Source organism: Cupressus sempervirens, chromosome 8 (assembly GCF_028749045.1).
Source record: "Cupressus sempervirens isolate cs-2001-9-10 chromosome 8, ASM2874904v1, whole genome shotgun sequence".
NCBI classification, from domain to species: Eukaryota; Viridiplantae; Streptophyta; class Pinopsida; order Cupressales; family Cupressaceae; genus Cupressus; species Cupressus sempervirens.
In genome coordinates, this window is record NC_143125.1 from 293090073 (window position 1) to 293108520 (window position 18448).

Sequence of the window (18448 nt, forward strand, 5' to 3'; positions counted from 1 at the left end):
CTAGGCCCGCATCTCCATCTTTGAATATATCTGTAGAATGTAAAGAGGGGGTCAGTTCATATGAACGAGTAATGGAAACAATTCTATCTCTACAATACTAAGTGTTCCTACAATATATTCATTCATATAAATGCATTAAAAGGAGCAAAGGAGAAGGATCAAAATAGAAAGAAAATTTGGTTGATGCTAATGTTTTTTTCTTCATGTGTAGATTTAGGTATGAAGACCAAGTAGGTTGTTGAAGGGACACACATACGCAAAGGTGTGAAACTTTCTGATTGAAGTCATGTAGAGGAAAATATTGATTAAGGAGGTTGTAGATGGGGGATACGTACACTATAGGTATGGGACTTTAATTAGTGAAGTTGTAAAAGATTGGTTGTTGAAGGGACATGATAAGTTGTCATGAAACCTATTGGCTCAATTAAAACTATTACGGGAAGTTTACATTGCTACAAGAATAGTTATGCAAGAACTTATCATATTCATATATGCATTACAAGTTGCTACATGAAGAAATTGTTTTAGCATAATGCTACAGGAGGAGCCAAGGTTGAAGGTTTAACAACATCAAGAGGTACCACAATAATACAATCATAAGTATTTCAAAAACACATAAATGCATATAAAACTACGAATGCCATTGAAAGCTACAATGAATATTTCAAACAGATCAAAGAAAGCCAAGAACTCAAGAGTAAGCTGAAAAGAACTCATGATTAATCCAAAAACTTTGTTCATATGAGCAGTTATAGGAATACTATCAATGTCCTAAGGTGTTATCTTCTTTAAGCCTCATGGTAGTCATTGATGAACAAAAGATAAGCATATAAACATGGAAAAAGTTCACTCCAAAATATAAAAGCAACAAATCTACCAAGTAATGTCAAATGAGGTTCTTAGATACAAATTTCAAAGGCTGCAATAGTGATATAAGAAGGCTTTACACAATAAAAAGCTATGAAATAAATTGATAAAGATTTGAATAAAGGTGTTATTGAGTAGTTTACAAAAAATAGGAGCTCATTGCTATGAGTCACAACTTTATCAATACACATGCAAAAATATATGGATGAATGTTGCAATGGAGTTTTTGTCATCCTACTGCAGGAAGTGCAATAATTTTACAAATGATATGTGTATGTAACTCACAATCAAAGTACAATCATACACTGGGTGGAGACAATATTTACATAACATTCAAAAAGATAGTGAGCATACAAAATGGGAAGTAACAATAAATTCTATATGACAATGATACGAGTTTAAATGAAAATGACAATCATATTGTTGATTATAATAACCAAAGGAATTATTTTATTAATCAAGTTCTTAAGCATCAATGAATGCCTCATTCTCCAATCATATTTGAAGGTGTAGATAGAACAATCATTTTGCATGGTGTTTTCTTGGAAATTTAAGCATGATCATTAAAAAATGATTTCTGGGTTATGTCTAGAACGAGGAGAATTTGGTTTTATGCAGATAGAATCCACAGAAGAGCAACAAGCAAAGAGATAATTACGTTTTTTGAAAATCAACGTGACTTAAATGCACACAGAAAACAACTAGACCCATCTCATAGAAGGTCACCACATTACATGAAAAAATAGAGCATTAAGATTCCAGCTCTCATTGAAAGATGGAGATAGCAACATTCAGAGATATTTGGTCTTCCAATTACAACATAATATGTGATTTAGAAATTCTTGCAAAGCCTCATTTTTCTTTAAAGACCTGTGCAAGAATGTTTAAAAAGCTTACCCAACATGAGGTAATGACAGTTACTAAACTAGAGCTTATAGAAATAGAGCACAATACCAATGCATACCTTGCAAAGTCACCAATTTTTGCACAAAATTAGTCCGTTAGAGCCTTCTTCCAACAAAGATCATAGAAAACCCTATACACTTCTCCCACCACTAGAGGGATCTTACCAGTAAGCATCGACTAGGATCAACTTTGTAGAAATTTGTCAATATCCAAGCTTATAGCCCCATTTATACTTCACAGGGTTCATACTTAGGGATTTGAAAGCTAGGGTTTCAATAATAGTTGATGGAAGTCTAGAGAGAAAAGAAAAATATGAAAAGAACAAAATTAGCATAACTTAGCTATTTTTTCCTTAAATTACATCAGGAACCTAAAATGTTTAAATGCAATTTATAAGAGCATGTCAGGTCCATGTATATTAGGGGGTCTTTAAAATTGAATAAACTTTATATGTTAATGCATATATGCTTTTTTATTTTTTATTAATCTTCATTTAAGAATATGGACTAATGTTTAAAGTTAAAGTTTATTTTTTATTTATCACTATTCTTTCTTTGATATAATATTTATTAAATAATGCTTTAGTAAATATTAAATATCACAAATATGTGATAGATAAAAAATAAATAATCTCTTTTGCATTAAAATAATTGTAAAATTAATATTTCAAAGTGTTGAAATTACAAAGTACTTGAAAATAATTAATTATCATATATGGAAAGAGTTAAATGAAACTAAGGGGCACTTGTAATTTTAAATAAAACTAAAAGTTACTTCCAATTCAACTCGGAGTTCTATTTTTAGTAGTGGAAGATTATTTTCGTCATCTGAGGGTCATGTGGAGTTCATTTTCAGTCAAGGGGAAGTGTGATTTCATCATGCATTTATGGAGCAGTTAAGTGCTATTTTTAGCCAGTTATGGGGCAGTTGAGGCTAGTTTCAGTTACAGATCACTTGGGAAGTCTCTTTTATGCATATTTTACATATTTTTGAGCAGTTCGACATGTTATATTTTTGGGTTAGTTTTGAAATCTGACCTAGGGTTTTGTGCATGCTTTTGAGGAGATAGAGGCAATTTTTTTAGTTGGCTATTAGTTGGACATGTTCTTGAGGGTAGATTTGATGGGTTTCTTGATAGATTGGAACAGTTTTAAGGTTTTTTTTCCATGCATATTTCTGATATCCAAGTTAGGGATTTGAGCTCTATTTATTCTACATTCACTTTATTATGAGTTCTCTTCTTTCTTGCTCAGATTTTCACACATAGAAAAATTTTTAGTTGATTGTAGGAGCACTTTGTAGTAGAGTTTTTTCCAGCATTGATTATACAAATTCAATGGTTCCTTCTCATTGATTATTGTTTGCAATATTGTGGGTTCTTTGCTTTTATGTTGTGTACATCTTTCATTCAAGTTATATTCCTTATTACATGTTAGAATCTCGATTACTTGTAAGTCTTTGTTTGTGTCATTATTTTTTGCAAAAAAATGGTAAATCCTAGGTTTTCCTTTCAAAGAAAAAGATTTTGGGTCCTTGAATAGAAATACTTTTGTAATTGCATGCTTGTCCAGGTATTGTGAATCATTGTATTGTGGGTAATTTATGTTGATTCAATTAAAGTTACATACTAATATTTTGTGTATCACCTCATTTAGGTTTAGTATTCATTTTATCATTAATCTTCTTATCCCTTTTCCATCATTTAGGTAAGTTTTGGGTGATCATTATATAGGAATCGACCTAGCTCTTGAAGATTCATCTCTCATTTTAGGACAACCCACCATCTGAGAGAGTTTCCATGTTTCAATAGGATAGCTAGATATTTCATCTTTCCAAAGGCACAAACTTAATTGACAATAGTTTCTGCAAGCCAAAAAGTGATCCATTCATTTCAAAAAAAGAGTTTATATGAGTTTGATTGATCCCAAGGGTCACCATTATTCCTTGGTAAAGAAAATGAAAAGTCCACAAGCTAATTAATTAAAAAATAAACTCTAACAACTATAAAAACTACAAAAACATATATTAAAAATTATATCTACTTGTAGAAGTCATAACTTTCTACTAGTAGTTCAAAATCATGAACCATCACAATTTCTGGAAATATCTTCTAAAGTTCTACATTCAGTGTCCAAATTCATAATTATAGCTATGACTTCTTCACATTGCCGAAGCCCAAAATGCCTTGGAGGCATCTGAAAATGCAATATACCAAAACATAGAAAATACAAATTTATTTTTTTTGAATTTTTTCCATTTTTTCTTATGAAAACATCCTCAACATCTTCCTGGACTATGTTTTGATCAACAAGTGTCCATGGGTTCTTATTTTTAATTTGACCAATCTCCTATTCATAGCATTAATCCAAGACTAATCATTTATTAATGTAGATTTAATTGATCTAGGCTCAAAATCAACTAATAGACATGTACCTTCTCTTATTTTTCTTTGTGTTTGTACTCCAAAACTTTTATCTCTAGTTTTTTTAGGCCAATGGTTCTTTCTCACATATTTGGTTAATACAAGTTTAGTTCTCTAATTCTCAATGTTTTCTTTACTCGGTGGGAGTTCAACTTCTAAGTTTCTAAGACTCAATAACCACTGTCTGATGCTTGGGTACAATAGTCTAATGCTCAGGTACTACTTTTTGGTACTCATTAGCCTTTTATTATAACTCAAATAGAGTATCTAGTGCATCATCATAGACATAGACAAACTTATTGTAATATTCAAGTTCTTTCTTGCTTTGCAAATCATTTCTCTTTGCAAACTCATCAAATCTTACATTTACACTTTCAATCATCCTATTAGTAGTCTTGAACAAATATTTGTAAGGTTTTCTTGTAGATGAATATCCTAGGAATATACCTTCATCTCGTTTAACATCAAGTTTACCATTCCTAGCATCTTTTTGAATGTAACATCTACTTCCAAATATTTTGAAATAACTTACATTTGGTGTATGGCCACACCATAGATCATAAGGTGTCTTGTTTATTCCTTTCTTTAATTGAACTCGGTTGAGAGAGTAGATAATAGTACTGATTTCTTCTCTCTAGAATATCTGAGAGACCTCCTTCTTAATCATCAGTGTCCTTGCACAATCCATGATAGATCTATTTCTCCTTTCAGCAATACCATTATACTATGGAGTCCTCGATACAGATAATTGTCTTTTGATTCCATTCTCAGCACAAAACTTAGTGAATTTAGTATACATAAATTCACCACCTCTATCATATCTTAAACATTTCAATAATTTACCAGTTTCATTCTCAACTCTTGCTTTGTGCCTGATGGTCTACTTTTTCACCATGTAAAACAAATTTGAAAGATATTGTGAAAATTAGGAAATTGTGTGTAGGTAGGGTTTCATATATTGTAGTGCAAAGATTTTAGAAGAAAAACCCTAAGTTAATAAGCCCTTTCCCTATGTTGTTCTAATTTTGAGTTGTCTTTTATAACTTAAAATTATCAGGTTAAGTGTTTAACAGAGGTGATCATGTTTTTTTCCTAGTCAAAAACATTTCATACTATAGTCGACGCCTTACTTCATTTTCCTTGGTTTTATTCACAAGTGCAACATCGTAAGTGTCAAATGGAATATCCTCTATTGCGCCTTGATCTCTTGATGTAATCTTGAGTATAGAGTCATAAGTGTCAACTCTGTATTGTAAATCAAGTGTCTTGAACTTACGTCTAGGTCTTCAATGTATCTTTGTAAGTCTATTCCCATAGGCATAAATATGTCTTCCAACTTTACATTTCAAGTATTGTGTGTATGGTCATAAGTTATGGTTCCTAAATTTGAGTATGAGCTTTGATGTTATGGTTAGGTCTTGAGTGAAATTGTGTAGGTTGTAATACCAATAAGGTGTCAGATCCTTTGATGCCATGACTAAGGGAAAGCATAAGATCATAAAGTCTATTACAAAGGTAACATTAAAATTCTCTGGTGCTACTTATATTCGTAAAGGTGTATGTGGATGTGGATATGTTGAAGTCTCTCATAGCTTTTTACAAACTTGCAACAAAATCTTTTCATAAGAAGGATAAGAGCATACCATGTACATTGGATCGTGCATCTTTTATTGAAGCATTTAGGCTTGAAGGCCAAATGAGTGTAGAGATTGATATTCAAGATTTCCAAGAGAAATTTGAGAGAAATATCAAGTTTTATACTAGAAAATAGATGTTGCATCATATTCCCTATGAACTCAAATCAGTGGGAGATATATCAAAGAAAGTGGAGAAGGTGCTCCCATGAATTATTTCTACAATTATCTTCAAAATAAAATATATGGCTTTCATAAGGTGCTTGCAATTGAGGGCTCAAATGTGGTATACAGAGGAATCTATCTCATGATTCTCAAAATCAAAACCTATATACAAATATTGAGTATGATTACATGAGATATATTATTGAAAAAATGATAGATTAGATTGAAGCTTCCCAGAGAGGGGAATTGAGGAATTTAAAGTTCCACTATTACTCATTATTGATGCATCTAATTTTATATAAGAACATTGGCTATTTTAGCTCAAAATTTAGACTTTGATAGAGATTTGCTAGTTCAGCTGTAGACCCGAGTATGCGATAAACACTATTCTTATTCTAGTTTCGTGTCATTTTTCAATAATTTTAATTTTGTTTTTATGAAGATGTTAGGTGCCCCATAAGTTACAATCCTAGTGTAATCACCTAAAAATGGTCATCTAGACTATAGGCCCCCTTTCTAACATCTTTTCTTAATTTATCAATCACTTGTTCTTGATCAAATTCTCAAAAATCCATTTATTCAATTATAACCTATGGTTTGATCACTATATCCTAAGATCCAATTTAATTAAAATAACTTTCTCCTTTTAATTAAATAAAAATCCCCACTTCCCACTTATTTTAAGTGTGCACACATAAAGCATTATTCCTATTTTAAAAATAAGAGGAAAATGCATTTTTATCTACACATGAATGCACAATTTTCTATGTGAAAGGAATATTCTATTTTTAAAATGACTTTAATTATCCTCCACACGTTTCTTTTCCTTTGAGAATTCAACCATTGTTTATTATTGGTTGAGATGCTTGTGCACATGGATCACTCAAAATGCATTCTCCTCCCTTGATTATGCTTCTTTTTCCTATTAATCTCTACAACCATTTTTCTTTAAATAGGAGGGCTCTCTCCTCATTCTCTAATTTTAGACTCTCATGCTAACATTATGTTTCTAGATTGTTAGGTTCTTTTGGAGCTTTGGAGGACTTGAAGCATTCTTGCATTTTGGCATTTTAGCTTAGTTATCATTCTACTTGCATTATGGCATTTTTAGCTTAGTTTCCTTTATTCTATAGCTTAGTTATCTCTTGTTAGTTTCCATATTATTTAGTTTATTTCTTGCATCCTTCATCTTGCATTTCATATCATTGTGATTCTTGGATGTTAGCAAATTTTCTCCCATCTTTGAAGCTCTCATTCTATGGTGTACCTTGCAAGGGTTGCATTGCACTGGTTCATTTCAGAGCCACCATACTATTATTTGGCACCTTTGCACATCATAGATAGAGAGCTATAATCTACCTCTTGAGATGCTCCTTTTCTTAAGCATTCTCAAGAATAATGGTTTATAGAAGCATGACATGTTTTATGCACACACCTAGATACTTTGAAAGAGATTGTTGAGACTTGCCTTATTGCATGATGATGGAAAATTAGACCATAACTAGGGGATGTGTTTTTGTTTTAAAACAAATCAGTTATGAGAGTTTTTTCTTGTCCTCAACCTCCATACATATTTCAAAGATACATACCTACTAGACTAGGGATAATATAATTCATGTGGAAAATTATTATGATGGATAGGGAATATTTAGGCCCTAAGTTATAAAAAGGAACTTTTCTATGTAGGTGTTTTAAAATAGGTCAAATTTCATTTGGCAAAGAGGTCGTAGATCAAAATACATGATTTTTTAAGATACTTGCTCCTTATAGGATGTATGATCCTTAGAATGTAGTAAAAACTGCTCTGAAAGAAATACGAAATTTCACTCTCCCAAATAATAAGGAGTTTTGGTGCAGGAGCACCTAGGTAGGCTAAGTGTGAAACCTAGGTATTTCTTTATTTTTGGCTTGTAGTGATGCTAGCCACATCACTATTCTAATAATAGGTCCTATGTGGTCCTTAGGTGTGTTTAGGAGACTTGGCAAGACCCAAAGTGACCAAGTTGCTAGAAGTTGCCGACTATTGTCAACTAGGTGACTTAGGTCCGGAAAAGGCTAAAATGGTCTAGAAAGGTTCCAATGGCTTTGAATTGTTTATTTGAAGTCATTTTATGCATATTATATGTCTACTTTGTTTTTGTTCCAAATTTGGAGGTCTAACTCCATGTAGAACAAAAGTTGCTGAAATGTTGTCATGTTGTCATGACAACATTTTCTTGCAAAAAGCAACTTTTTGGCATTTGTGTGTTTAGAACGTCCTAACTGTTTAGAACAGTTATGGAACTGATGGAGGAGCCTTTAAAAATGTGAGGACAGCCATTTTCAGGGGGTTGGACAAGTTGGTTTTGCATTTTTTGTACGAATTGAGCAAGTATTTTGTTGCCGGTTTTATGCATTTGAAGGCATTTTTAATAGAGGAGGATTGAATGGCCTGATTTTTGTGTTGGAAAAGTTATGAAATATTGTTTTTAATCTTTTTGTAGTGTTGGTTTGATCATTTTAATTCGTTTGCATTAGTGTAGAAAAATCTTTTTGTTCTTGGCAAGTTGCTGATCTGAACAGGGCTGCACTTAGAAAATGGGATCTTAGGGCCACTTCCCACCATTGGAAACCTCTGGTATTTTGGGATTTGGAACTAGGATCCATGTACATTATTTATCAAGAAGGAGGGCCCTTGAAAGAATCAGCAAGCATGTTTAAGGTGATGCCCTAGGCAAGCCAAATGCAACTTGGCTAGGAATCACAGTTGGAAAATGAGTTATGGAGAGGATTGAGTGTACAAATACCTTAATCTGGCTGCACAGCGAGTAATGAAAAGGTCTAACCTTGCTCCAATCCAAAGGAGAGGTCTTGGAAAGGTGTCTAAGGTGGTTTTCCATCACAACAGCGATAAAGCACTTGAAATCCTCATTTTTGGCCTAAAACTGTACTTTCATTGTACGGAAAGTTTGGAGGCTAGAAAATTACGGAATCTTGAAGTACTCTAAAAAGGGTATCCAAAAATATAATTTTTTTGTAGGGTTGTTAAGAAGTTTTTCAAGAAATCTTGTTTCCAGCTATTTAGGAGGGCTAATTCCTAGTAGCCTTTTTGGAGCAATTTGGTGTATCTTCCCTAGTAGATTGAATGCGCCTATGAAATCAGCATTGTTTAGGGTCATGGATGTTAGAAGGAGTCTAAAAAAAACCCTAGATGAAGAACTGGTACCCTTGGAGCTATAGATGGACTTGAGGGTTAATAGCGGACTGGAGCCGGCTAGTAAGAAATTTGATGTTACTTTGTTGGTGTACCCCCAACTGAAGGATTAGGATCTCTTGAGAAAGGTCCTAGTAATTATAGGGTGTGAAGAAGCCCTAGTGGGTCTAGTGAATGACCTAAGGTAGCCCTGAGAGAGAGCTTGGGGTTTGGAAGCAAGGTTGGGGTGTTACATCAGAGTGGTATCAGAGCCAGTTAAAGATTTGGGAAAGGTAGTTAATGTTGGAAGCCGCTGAAGAATCAGTAGGAGAATCCATGATGGTGAAAAATGTGGAGTTAGCTAAAGAAGTTGATGAGCAAAGGCAAAGAAATCAGCTTCTTGAAGAAGCACTAGAAGAGGTGAAGCAAAAACTAGATGCAGTTGTAGAGGCAGCCAAGAAAAGAGATGAAGAAGAAGATGGGAATGGTAAAAAGGTAGTAGAGGAAGATATTGTACCTGAACCTGATCCTATCTTGCAAGAAGAGCCCTTCTTGAAGGCAATCAAAGCCTTAGGAGGTAAAGCTTTGGAAGGAGTGCCACTTTTCAGTGGTAAGATGGATATTGATGCAGTTATGGATTGGTTAGAGGGTATGGAGAACCACTTTGAGTGTGAGGGTATCTCAGAGGCACAGAAGGTTAAGGTTGCTAAGTCAAGGCTTAGAGGCTTAGCCTTAACATGGTGGAAGTATGTACAAGATGAAAGAGTCAGCATGGGAAAGAATCCAATTGCAAATTGGAGTGCTATGGCAAACAAAATCAAGGAGAACTTCCTACCTGAAGACTTTGAGATCCAACTCCATAAAAAGAGGCAAGGACTGAAGCAAAAAGATCTTGATGTGACCTCCTACACTGAAGAATTTCAGAGGTTGTGTTTGAGATCCAAGAAGCAAGAAGAGGAGTCACTCAAGGTGGCAAGGTATCTTGGTGGCTTGAAGTGGAACATTCAAGAGGAGCTTAGCTTATGGGCCCCTACCACTATCCAAAGATGTCATCAGCTAGCTTTGAAGGTAGAAGAAAAGAACAAGAGGAAAGGAGATTCTAACTTCAAAGATAGAGGCAAAGGCAGAAATCAGAAAAATCAAAGAGGAGGCTACCAAGGCAAAGGTAGTGATCAAAAGAGCCAAAGTGAAAGCAAACCCATGGAGCAAACTATTGACCACTCTTCAAGAGGTGGTTATAATAGAGGGAGAGGCAATCAAGGAGGATCAAGTAGGGGTAGAGGAGGTAGGAGCAGCTCTTACTTTGCAACAATGAAGTGTTACAATTGTGGTCAACTAGGCCATCCTGCCTATAGGTGCCCGGACAAACCCTCTTCCTCAAGCCAAGATAAAAGGCTAGCATATGCACAAGAAGATAATAGAAATTGCAAGGATGTTGACATAGACCATATTGAGTCTGAAAAAGGTGAGAACCTCATGTTTAGGAGGGTGCTGATCAAGCAACCAGCTTCTAATGAGCCTAGACATAGAAGGGCATTGTTTAGGATCAAGTGCAAGATCCTAGGAAAAGTATGCAAGGTGGTGGTTGATTCTGGATCAACTGATAATGTAATATTAGAGGAGGCTGTTACAAAGCTCAAACTAAAGAAGATACCTCATGACAACCCTTACAAAGTCACATGGCTTAACAAAGGGCAAAGCATCCTAGTGAATGAACAAGCATGGGTGGACTTCTCAATTGCAGGATATAAAGACCGCTTATTATGTGATATTTTGCCAATGGATGCTTGTCATCTTTTGCTAGGGAGACCTTGGAAATTTGATAGGGAAGTGGTCTATGATGGCAAGGAAAATACCATAACATTTAAGAAAGGAAGCAAGACCTTCAAAATTCAATCATTGTTAGAAGGGGATGAACCACAGTCCAAGGTGCCTAATGTGCTGCTATGTGGAGAGAAAGAGTTTATTAGAGACCTCATGCATGAGGAGAGCCAAGGATTTGCAGTCATACTAAAGGCTGCAACTGAAGAAAAGCCAGTCCAAGAACCTTTACCAGCAGAGGTACAAGAGTTGCTTGTAAAGTATAAGGAGATTGTTAGTGATGGTACACCAGCTACCCTACCACCAAGAAGAGTTATCAGCCATCAAATTGACTTTGTTCCAGGTGCCTCACTACCTAATAAGGCAGCCTACAAGTTAACCCCAGATCAGAACCTTGAAGTGGCAAGACAAGTCCAAGAGTTGATGGACCAAGGTTTGATCCAAAAGAGCATAAGCCCTTGTGCAGTCCCGGTGGTTTTGGCATCCAAGAAGGGAGGAAAATGGAGGTTGTGTACTGACTCAAGGGCCATTAACCGCATTACAATCAGGTATAGGTTTCCTATTCCAAGAATTGAAGACCTTATGGATTGTCTAGGAGGTGCTATGTATTTCACTAAGCTGGACTTGAAAAGTGGGTATCACCAAATTAGAATAAAGGAGGGAGATGAATGGAAGACAACATTTAAGACTACTGATGGTCTTTATGAATGGCTTGTGATGCCATTTGGTCTTTCCAATGCCCCTAGCACCTTCATGAGGCTCATGAATGAAGTGCTCAAAGACTTCACAGGCAGATTTGTGGTGGTGTATTTGGATGATATCCTCATCTACAACAAGACCAAACAGGAACATGTCAAGCATGTAGAAGCGGTTTTGAAGAGGCTTCATGAGGAGAAGCTATCTATCAACCTTGAGAAGTGTGACTTCTTCAAGCAAGAGTTGGTGTATCTAGGCTTTGTGGTGTCTAAAGGAACTTTGAAGATGGACAAGGAGAAAGTTGCTGCTATCCTAAGTTGGCCTACACCTACCACATCTAGTGAGGTAAGAAGTTTCCACGGTTTGTCTCAATTTTATAGGAAGTTCATTAGGAACTTTAGTGGTATTTGTGCACCATTTCTTGATACCATAAAGGGGGGAGTCAAGTCCAAGTTTAGGTGGACTTTAGAGGCTGAAAAGTCATTTGATATGTTAAAAAAACAAGTAGCTACTCAACCCATCCTAAAATTGCCTAGCTTTGAAAAGTTGTTCACCTTAGAATGTGATGCAAGTGGCCTAGCAGTGGGTGGGGTGTTGAGTCAAGAAGGTAGACCAGTAGCCTTCTATAGTAAAAAGCTAAATGAGGCCAAGAAGAAATACTCATCCTATGATCTAGAATTGTATGCCTTAGTCTAGTGTCTTAGGAAGTGGAGACACTATTTGTTGCCAAAAGAATTTGTTGTGTTTACAGATAATCAAGCTCTTAGCTACATCAACACACAGGAGAAGTTGAGCAACAGGCACTTGAAGTGGATGGAATATTTGCAGGCCTTCACCTTTACAATCAAGCATAAGAAAGGACAAATGAACAAGGTTTCTGATGCATTAAGTAGAAGGGTTTTAACAGTCCAAGAGATTCAACTCCATAGCATTGGAGTGGAGAGTTTTCAGAATCTTTACAAGAATGATGAGGACTTTGCTGAAGCCTATAAGGTATGCATGGATTTTGGAAACCACTTTCATAGTAGATTTTCAGAATACACTTTGCAAAATGAGTTGCTATTTAAGGGTAACCAGTTGTGTGTACCAAGAGGTTCCATGAGAGAGAACCTAATACAAGAGAAGCATAATGGCAGCTTGAGTGGGCATTTTGGTATCAGCAAGACAATAGAACTAGTGCAAAGGTTCTATTATTGGCCTAAATTGGTCAAAGATGTAACCAAGTATGTGGAGCAATGTATGGTGTGTATGAAGGCAAAAGGAGGAATGAGCAATGCAGGTCTTTACCAGCCCTTACCAATTCCTAGCAGACCATGGGATTGTTTAAGTATGGATTTCATTGTTGGTTTGCCTAAAACTAAGCAAGGGTATGATAGAATTTATGTTGTTGTTGATAGATTCAGTAGAATGGGACATTTCATTCCATGTAAGACAACTAATGATGCAAGTCATATAGCTCATTTTTTTTTTGAAGAGGTTGTAAGGATTCATGGACTTCCATTAAGCATTGTGTTGGATCGAGATGTGAAATTCATGAGTCACTTTTGGAAGACTTTATGGAAGAAGCTTGGCACTAACATGTCTTTTGGTTCAGCTTACCATCCTCAAACTGATGGTCAAACTGAGGTGGTTAATAGAACTTTAGGTAACCTTCTTAGGTGCCTAACTAAGGAGTATGGTCAGACTTGGGATGTTATCATCTCACAAGCAGAATATGCCTACAATGATAGCAAGAATAGGACTACCGGAAAGAGTCCTTTTGAAATTTTTTATGGCATGCACCCAAGAGGTGTGTGTGAACTAAGGTGTCTTGGAAACATGGATCAGATTAGTGGTCAAGCTGAAGACTTTGTACAAACCATGAAGGAGATTCAGGAGCAAGTCAAGAAGACTATTCAAGACAACACTCTAAAACTCAAAGCCAAGGTGGATGAAAAGAAGAAGGATGTTCAGTTTGCTATTGGGGACTATGTGATGGTCCATTTGAACAAAGCAAGGCTTCAAAAAGGCATTCCTACTAAGTTACAGATGAAGAGGGTAGGGCCTTGCAAAATATTGGCTAAATATGGAGCAAATGCCTATAAGGTAGATTTACCTTCCGATTTGGGCATATCCCCTATTTTTAATGTGCAAGACTTGGTGGCATACAAAGGTGACCCATCTCAGCTCAGTCCCGATGTTCATGAAGATCTTGAACTTGCTTCAACACCTACAAACAACAAGTTGGAGGTAGAAAAGGTGTTAGATTCAAGGGTAAAGAAGACTACAAGGCACAAGGTTTACATGGAACACCTCATCAAATGGAAGGAGAAACCAATTTCAGAGGCTACATGGGTTGCTGAGACAGAGTTCAAGAAGGTTGGCATACCTCTAGATTTGTTGCAAACTGATCCACCTTGAGTTCTTTGTTGGAGGGGGGAGTATGGTGCAGGAGCACCTAGGTAGGCTAAGTGTGAAACCTAGGTATTTATTTATTTTTGGCTTGTAGTGATGCTAGCCACATCAATATTCTAATAATAGGTCCTATGTGGTCCTTAGGTGTGTTTAGGAGACTTGGCAAGACCCAAAGTGACCAAGTTGCTAGAAGTTGCCGACTATTGTCAACTAGGTGACTTAGGTCCGAAAAAGGCTAAAATGGTCTAGAAAGGTTCCAATGGCTTTGAATTGTTTATTTGAAGTCATTTTATGCATATTATATGTCTACTTTGTTTTTGTTCCAAATTTGGAGGTCTAACTCCATGTAGAACAAAAGTTGCTGAAATGTTGTCATGTTGTCATGACAACATTTTCTTGCAAAAAGCAACTTTTTGGCATTTGTGTGTTTAGAACATCCTAACTGTTTAGAACAGTTATGGAACTGATGGAGGAGCCTTTAAAAATGTGAGGACAGCCATTTTCAGGGGGTTGGACAAGTTGGTTTTGCATTTTTTGTACGAATTGAGCAAGTATTTTGTTGCTGGTTTTATGCATTTGAAGGCATTTTTAATAGAGGAGGATTGAATGGCCTGATTTTTGTGTTGGAAAAGTTATGAAATATTGTTTTTAATCTTTTTGTAGTGTTGGTTTGATCATTTTAATTCGTTTGCATTAGTGTAGAAAAATCTTTTTGTTCTTGGCAAGTTGCTGATCTGAACAGGGCTGCACTTAGAAAATGGGATCTTAGGGCCACTTCCCACCATTGGAAACCTCTGGTATTTTGGGATTTGGAACTAGGATCCATGTACATTATTTATCAAGAAGGAGGGCCCTTGAAAGAATCAGCAAGCATTTTTAAGGTGATGCCCTAGGCAAGCCAAATGCAACTTGGCTAGGAATCACAGTTGGAAAATGAGTTATGGAGAGGATTGAGTGTACAAATACCTTAATCTGGCTACACAGCGAGTAATGAGAAGGTCTAACCTTGCTCCAGTCCAAAGGAGAGGTCTTGGAAAGGTGTCTAAGGTGGTTTTCCATCACAACAGCGATAAAGCACTTGGAATCCTCATTTTTGGCCTAAAATTGTACTTTCATTGTACGGAAAGTTTGGAGGCTAGAAAATTACAGAATCTTGAAGTACTCTAAAAAGGGTATCCAAAAATATAATTTTTTTGTAGGGTTGTTAAGAATTTTTTCAAGAAATCTTGTTTCCAGCTATTTAGGAGGGCTAATTCCTAGTAGCCTTTTTGGAGCAATTTGGTGTATCTTCCCTAGTAGATTGAATGCGCCTATGAAATCAGCATTGTTTAGGGTCATGGATGTTAGAAGGAGTCTAAAAAAAACCCTAGATGAAGAACTGGTACCCTTGGAGCTATAGATGGACTTGAGGGTTAATAGCGGACTGGAGCCGGCTAGTAAGAAATTTGATGTTACTTTGTTGGTGTACCCCCAACTGAAGGATTAGGATCTCTTGAGCAAGGTCCTAGTAATTATAGGGTGTGAAGAAGCCCTAGTGGGTCTAGTGAATGACCTAAGGTAGCCCTGAGAGAGAGCTTGGGGTTTGGAATCAAGGTTGGGGTGTTACATCAAGTTTCCCCAAGAAAATATAATAAAAAATAATCCAATTGAGAGTGAGGTGGAGGAAAGGTTGATGAAGTATGAAGATATTCAAAGGGTGATGAAGGAATTGAAGAAGAATGATCCCACCTTAAAGGGTTTTTATTTTAATATTGCTTATCCTTTCATATTGAAGAAATGTTTAGAGAATTATGATCCTATAATGTCTGAACTTCCACAAAGCCCTATACGAGAGGAGGAAAGAGTGAACCTAGATTCCCTTGAACTAGATGTAGTTCTAGAGGAAATAGATGATCAACCTGAGGCATCCACTTGGGTGGAAAAAGGGAACAAAAGGAAAAGAATTATACATATGCCTGAGAAGGTTAAGGAGAGAACTTTGCACCTAATGCCTAGGAAAAGTTAATATGTTTTTGCTATTAGGAAAAGTTTCCTACAAGAGAGGATTAAGGCAATTGAGAGTTCTTTGAAAAATCTATAGTCAAATGTTGCAAGATTAGATGATAGAATCATTCAAGCTGAAAAATTCCTAGAGGATGATGAATTCATTAAGTCATAAGAATTTAAAAGCTTCCTATATAGAGTCAAACAAAATGAATTAACATTGACATTTAAACCATGGGAGTAAGAAGAAAAGACAAAGGAACTTATTGATAAATTACTAGTAAATGTCCCTAATAGTGGGACAGTAATGGTAAATAAGGAAAGTGTCCATGTACAGAGGAGTGGAATGCTACTTGTACCTAGATGGGATCTAGGGACAACATTTGTTCTAGACCAAATTAGAAGATAGGAGGAGTCAATTTCATATGAGGCATTTTGTGCACAGGACTTACATAAGTGTTCTAGTTTTAACATTGATACAAAGACACTTGTTGTGTGCAACATTGCTCTTGAATCAAATAAGCCCAGATTAATGGATGTGCAAGACACAACTCAGGGTAATGTGTTATTATGGACATCAAAATCAACTATTGGTAAGGAGATTTCTAGCATAAAGAAATATTTTTATTTTATGAATGAAGCCAAGGTTGATCAGATTGAGAATCAATTTGCACAAACATTCAGGGAGTATATAGATACCATGAAGTTGTATGAAGAATAGCTTAGGAAGAGTTATGTGTTTGAATAGAGGGTTAAAGAGCTTGAGGGTAAAGCACAAAAATTGGAAAGTGAAGTTGTCTCTTTGAAGGAGCAACTCAAGGCTCAAGAGAAGATTAGAGCAGAGGCAAGAACTAAAGATCCTAAAGGGACAGACAAATTTTTTGCCCTAATTTTTGAAGAAAAGCCAGTTAAATCTGAACATACAATTTCTATTATGGAGATTGAAGTGTCGAGTCAAAGTTATCAATTGAAGGTGGATGTGCTGAAAGGGATGCTATTTCATAGATTGGAGGTATGGAAAAGAATATCCCAACAAGTTCACAGTATCTTCATTTCTTTACAAACTATAGGACATGTGTGCAATGAGTCTTTAACATGGCTTTCCCCTATTTTTAATTAATGGCACCCTTACATTCAATTCTTTGACAGACTAATTGTTTCAATGGAAAAGAAGCCAAAGCTGCTTGATATAATATTCATAATGAAGGAAGCATTAGAGATGGTGAGAGAATTAATTGGATTATTTACAAATAATTTGTAGATAGTTCAAGGAAAAATGAAGATAATGAGTGAGGGTATTGAAAATTTCATTCCTTCCATTGTTGATGAAGAGAATAAGTTGAAAGAATGGCAAGAGTGGTCAACATCCTTTGATCATATTCTAATGTTAGAGAAAGTTGCAATAATTTTTTCTAGGGATGTTAATGAAGACTTGTTTTATACTTTGATTGATGCTATGTTCAAGATAGAAGTAGATATGAAAAAAATTGTTACATAATCAAAGGTCATCACAGATGTCAGGTGGAGCAAGTTTGTTAATGATCTAGATGTAGTTAGAGGCACGAAATAGCCAACAAAGAGAGAGGTTTATGTCTGGGAAGCAATTGGTGAGATAAAGGCCTTGCCCATGGGAACTAGTTAGAGGAAAACTAATAAAGGAAAATGAAAGACAAAATAGAAAAGGGTAGGAATCATATCATGGTATCTTATCTTTTCATTAACTTGCTAAGGATACACCTACACTACAAACAAATATTGTACCTCAACATGAAGGTGCCAACTGTAAAATTATGAGCTACTTCCAAAATCAGTCTAGTTGCAAGGAATATTTGTAAAACAATATTTTGTTTTGTCTATAACTTATTTTATAATGAGTCATGCAATGACATTTGTCTTCCTAGATCTAAAGCTTGTTGTATAAAAGGATTTCCAGGATTGGGAAGAAGGATTCAAAGATTAATGATATGATGGAAATTGTCATTGAAGTTGGTCCTACTTTTATGTTAAGTCTTGAGATGTTTTAGATTGTTTTTCTTGGAATTTCAGAGTTAATGGAAAGCTAGTATTAATCCTATAATTTTTTATAGTCTCAGATAAAAAGTATGTATACTTCTCAAAGAGATTAATACAAGGAATGTTGTAGGGTATTTGTACCTCAAAATTCTATCTCCATTTTTATTCTTTCTTATTTTGAGGATGACTGAACATATTTCAATTTGTTCAAATGTAATTCAAATGGTTTGTATATCATATCATTTGTTTCTTTTAATTCAAGGAATTAAGTAATTGCTTCTATGGAATGATAGGGTCATTATAAGTGTGAGAGGGATATTATAAGTAAAGAATTTGGAGGTTAACAACTAATAAATTTAATTACAAATCAATTAA